Raw genomic sequence first — 6,157 nt, 5'->3', positions numbered from 1 at the left:
CCTCCTTCTCCACATATTTCCGTTGAATGTTGTTATTATGGAGAATTGCAGTATCAACAATATTCGCGGAGCGATGTCCGACGACCAGTTAGAACTTGCCGGTCCCAATACATGTTGTAATCAGAACTATAGAGTACTGCTTGTGGCTCATATCGGTAAACCTTACAGGTCGCCGCGATCTGACCATCTAGTATGCAACGTTTTGCCGAATCACTTTACATACACCGTTGTACTTGTGCCTCTATTGCACCGATGTCATGACAGTTCAGCTAGGAATGAGATAGTCCAACGTCTAACGCCGAACCACACATTCTGCTTTGGTCCTTCTTTACCCGCTTTTTTATTATGAGCTTTTTATTTCAAGTTCGGGTGGCAACGACGAGGTAATGGTACACATGAATCCCTCCATCTCAGGAGAAGCCTCTCCACCTAACCATCTATTCGACAAATGACTGGCTGAGACAATTCACGTGTTTACCGTGCGGACCCTCGAAGCCTTTCCCAAGTGTATTAAAATCATACTTGGAGAGTTCAACAGTCAAGTATGTACGGAACCCGTATTCCGGCGATACGTCAGTTCCCATAGCTTACATAGCGATACCAATGGTAATGGACTGTGGATTATTTAGTTAGCAGTATGGCACGAAATGGTTGTTGGAAGTACCTAGTTCGCAAGGAAAGCGGTCCGCAAACATACGTCGGCCTCTCTAGTCGGGACCACTTTCAACCAAATTGACCACGTGTTGATTGAACACCGCCACCTCTCAGCCTAGACGAATGTTACAACATATAGAGGGACCAATATAGACTCGGATCACTATGTCGTTGGCATAGTGTTCCGGGCTCGAAATACAACACCGCCTACAACCAGGTGAGAGTAAATGCTGAAGTTGTCCACAATACAGCTCTCTGTAATACCTATGAGGAGGCAATGGATGCCGTAATAACAGCAGCTAACAAATGTCCTGGAAATGAAACATCAACAAATGATTTTCACAATCACGCGAAGAACATTATCATATGTATTTACTACAAACATACATGGCACCAGCCGCCAAAAAAAATCGGAACGGCTGAGTCGACTATGAATGTAAGCTAGCAACGGAACGGAAGAATGCCGCATATCGAGTAATGTTGCATTCTCAAAGAACGCGAGCGCGTACAGAGACTTATCACGAGCTCCGTCGAGCAAAGAAACGACTTCACAGACGGAAGCCTCTGGAAACCAATAAGTCTATGAACTCGAGGAGTACAGGTAGCAACCGCACCAGGGGCGGACGTTTTACCAACAAGTCAGCAAGTTGAAGCCTTGTACACTTCGATGCACATCCTGCCGAGATAAAGTTAGGAATCTGATTTCAGACTGAATGGGCATATAGGAGCGATGGGTTGAGTATTTTGATGAACAGAACAACAACCAAAATATGGGCGAGTGGAGGCCCCGCTAACCGAACACGACGGAAAAATGCTGCCACCACCAAGCATTGAAGAAACTGTCCGTGTATCCCACAGGCTTAAGAACCACAAGTCGCCAGGATCCGATAAATTATAGTCGAATTGGTTAAATATGGACGCGATCAACTACACCAAGTGGTTCATCAACTTATGCTCAAAGTGTGGGAATCAATGCCTGACGACTGGCAACGGGGTATTATGTGTCCCATATATAAAAACTAGGATAACAGATGGGTACCATCTATAAGATATTCTCCTCTATCTTGCTAGGTCGACTTTAAAGTCGCCTATGATAGCGTAGCCAGGGCCACGCCATGAGAGAATTCAGTATCCCGAATTGGTAAGACTGACTAACCTGACCCTGACCAATATGCGAGGCCAGATAAAAGCAGTAGGAACGCTCTCGAGACCATTCAACATCAACAACGGTCTAAGACGAAGGGATGTCCTCTTTAATCTGGCCTTGGAGAATGTGATTAGTGATACAGATGTAAATGCAAGAGGCACCATTCTCTTCAAGTCCACCCAACTATTGGCCTACATTGACGATATTGACATTATGGAAGAACAACCCGAGATGTACAGTCTATCGTCATCCAGATCGAGCAGGCAGCGCGATCGAAGATGGTGCCAACGTAAGCGCCGAAAACCACAGAATGAATAACATCGAATCGCAGTGATTAAACGAGAAGAATAAAAAACCCGACAATAGCTGTGGCAATGAAATCGGCGCACGGTTGTTGACTGCCAACAGAGCCTCTTCCAGCTAACAAAAACTGTTTGCTCGAAATGTCTCACTATAGAGTCCAAGTTCTTACTGTACAATATTATGATCTTGCAAGTCCTGATTCCTTCGAGATCTGGGTTCTTAACAAGAAGAACTGTGAATCCTTGGCCGCGTTTGAGAGAAAAATCCTCCGAAGAATTTGTGGGCCCCTACGTAGTTTATATAACAACGAAATCTATGAGAAATACCGCGACCGTTTGGTTGTGGATAAAATCGGGTTCAACAGGTTCCGGTGGGCGGGTCACCTAATCCGTATAAATGAAGATGATCCAGCCCGGAATGTCTATAAAGGCAATATATATGGTAGAAAAAGAATACATGGCAGACACTGCCTGAGATGGAGCGAGGGCTTAAGTCGGTAGGCCAGATAGCTTTTAGGGATATCGAATTGGTGGACTTTGACGTAAAACCAGGGTGTCTGGAGTTCCTTACTAGGGCCGGCCTAGACCGGATACCGGTTGCTGCGCCGTTGGTAATGATAGTGATATTTGTACATTAAACTAGCCTTATTCAAAAGATAATGAACGGCGTCTTGCGGTAATGTAGACGAAGATGTTGGACTAGTGGCGTAACACGGCTTGATCACAACCGAAATGAGAATATCCGCGATCGTTATGGAGTTGCACCAATCGTGGAAAAATTCCGAGAGAGGCGTCTTCGATGGTATGGTCATGTAATTCGTGCTAACGAGAATTCATTCGCCAAGATTGGTCTGAACATCTAAGTCGATGGTAAACGATTAAAGGCCGTCCGAAACAACGGTAGCTTGATATGCTGTATGGGAATTTAAAAGCCTCGAGATTGCACTCAGATCAGGCATTCGATAGAGCTAAATGGCGAAACTGATCACGACAAGCCGACCCCGCTTGTGAACGGGACAAAGGCTGAAGAAAAAGAAGAAAACAAGTCGGAATACCGGAAGCTTGCGCATCGGGTATAAAGGTTTTGTGTTCATCTTATGTAAGAGACGCACATTTTTCTGTCCGTATATAGCTACAAATCCAACATAATCCTTCATATTTTTCCAAACTACGAGACATACGTACATATTAGAGCCATAGATATCACGCTCACCCTAAACAAACAAACTGCCTATTACCTACTGTACACATATATGCACGTATATAAATTGATCGTACCCATATTTCCGATTTACTTCTTATATCTATCTGAATTAGGCACTACCCGCAAAGTTCATTAGCACGCATATATTATATACCTACATACACACATGTCTGGTTCACAAATAACTAACAAGTCGGGAAACCGGAAGCTGGACGCTTCAGTTACGAAAGGTTTTGTGCATTTCTTAGTACGTAGCACGTAATATATGCATATACAATATTATGTGAGAATATCCACTTTCCGATGATATTGACATTTATAGCCTTGAATTTGCAAAGAAGCGACAACTTTGACGTATTATAACTTTGTTAGCAATAGTGCGATTTCCACCAAACTTGGTAACGTCATGCTCTATGTTACACCCTATATTTTTACGAAATTTCGTCGTCCTAGCATGAACTTAAGGGGGGTTTTGCAGCGATTTACTAAAAATTATAGTAATATACTATTATTAACTTTATTTGTGCAGATATTAGTGTGGAAGGTATTTCGGAGCCCAGGCACCATATAGTGGCAGCCTCTTGATTTTTTTCAGATTTTTCGGTTGGGTAGTTTCTGAGAATGGCCCCCGTAAAGGAATGGTCACTTTCAACCCCCCGCACTCCCCTCCTTTCCAACAAATGTCAAAACTAAGACCGTTTTCGAAAAGTACTAACCGATACCTTTAATTTGATGCCCCACATGACTATATTTGATGAAAAAAAAAATTACATCCCCCTTTTGCATGTATGGGGATCCCCCGCTTAAATTCGACGTAAGAGGATGTAACTCACTGTATGCGTGAGCGTTCACAGTTCCCACCTTTCTACCAAATTTGGTGTCAATCGCTATAACCGTTTCCGAGAAAAATGCGTGTGACGGACAGACAGACAGACAGACAGACAGACAGACGGACAGACAGACAGACAGACAGACAGACAGACAGACAGACGGTAAACCGATTTTAATAAGGTTTTGTGTTTACACAAAACCTTAAAAAACTAAAACAAAATAATTGTCTGCGACCGAATTCATAAGAATTTATTTCGTTGTGGTATTGACGAATTGATATGTGATGATGACGTCATGCGGGTTGTAGAGGGCACGAAATTCACAAAAAATTGTAAAGTTTCACCCCCTACAACTTTGTTAATAATAGTTGGATTTTCTTCAAACTTGACCAAACTGTGCATTATATTCTTCATTACAAGCATGCCAAATTTTATACTTCTGGGATGAAAATTAAATTTCTAGAATGTGGAAATATACTATTATTAACTTTATTTGTGCAGATATCGGAACCGGATATATTTTGAGGCCTAGATTTCGTAGAGATGCATTACTGTGATTTTTTTCAGATTTTTCGGTTGGATAGGTTCTGAGAACGAGACCTGTTACACTTTTTGTGGGTCATATTTTGTGCCCTCACTCCCCTATGTTTCATCTAATATCAAATATTGAACCAGATTCGAGAAGTACTAATTGAGACCTTTCATTTGATACCCTACTTGGCTACATTCTGTGAAAAAAAAATTTGCACCCTCCATTCACATGTACGGGGAGCCCCCCTTGAAACTTAACACAAGATGGCGCCATTTACTGCATGTAAAGGGATCACCAGATTACATACTCTCACCAATTTTCGTGACAATCGGTCTAGCCGTTTCCGAATAAATCGGGTGTGACAGACAGACAGACAGACAGACAGACAGACGGACAGACGGACAGACAGACACCGTCTCGGTTCTAATAAGGTTTTGTTTCACACAAAACCTTAAAAAAGAAGAAACTAGCCATATACAATATACGTTCTGTATATGGACATATGTATGCTTTTATAGATGAAGTATAATAAATCGGAAAAATGCGTACGATTAATTTATTTAGGTGCTTGTAGGTATTATGTACAGTATTCGGTAATAGGCAATGTTTGTTTGTCTTGGGTGAGTTTCATTTTCATTTTCAGATGATTTTTTAAAGCAAGTAAGTAAACTATTTTTTTTTGCCACCGCCCAGTAGAAATACTTTTAATGCATTCGTTTCCTGCTGGAAAACTCCAAACTTCCCGAAACATTCGATGTCACCGGAGTTCGTTTCAAGTTGGCAAGGTTCGTTCAGACACTGCATTTCACACCGCTTCTTCATCTCGCACTTTGATTTTTGCCAAGAAAACCGGCATTCGATCGGATCGGCGGCTTTTTGATAAAGCTTGGCAAATATGGGGACGCCGCATTATAGCTACGATTAGATTAAGGACACGTAAATTTTTGTAAAGTGGCACGTGAGGGATTGAAGTGTTCGCAAAACAACAGCGGTATAAACAATGCAGAAGGTTCATGCTTATCCACAAAATATTTTACATCTTACTGTCAATTCTAAAAAATAAAAATCTACACAGAGTAACAAAGTTCACAATATATGAAACTTTGAGAGGAGCGGTCTTGTGTTACTGTCACGACACATGAGCGATGATCCATTCCAAAGAGCAAAAAGTCAATGCTTTCGAACGTCGAGCCTCCAGTAGAATCCCAGGCCTAGCAAGGGGGACGAGAATGACGAATGAGATACAACAGAGAGTTGTAGCTATTATACGGGAAACCAGAACACGGCACCCATATTGGCGGGCCATGTAAAAGAACTCCTGATAAAGTAAGCGACTACCTGAAAAACTCAGAAACAGGTGAGTGGACAACGCAAATTAGATGCTGCTCGGTTTCCGAACTTGGACGACGCGGGCGCTCAATTGAGAAGACTGGAGACGGAAGCTCCGGTTAGCCAAGGTTCAACATCGCGCTGCAGGCGTCATAGAAA

This window comes from Hermetia illucens, chromosome 2 (genome assembly GCF_905115235.1).
Source record: "Hermetia illucens chromosome 2, iHerIll2.2.curated.20191125, whole genome shotgun sequence".
Lineage (NCBI taxonomy): Eukaryota > Metazoa > Arthropoda > Insecta > Diptera > Stratiomyidae > Hermetia > Hermetia illucens.
Note: the sequence above shows the minus strand (reverse complement) of the source record.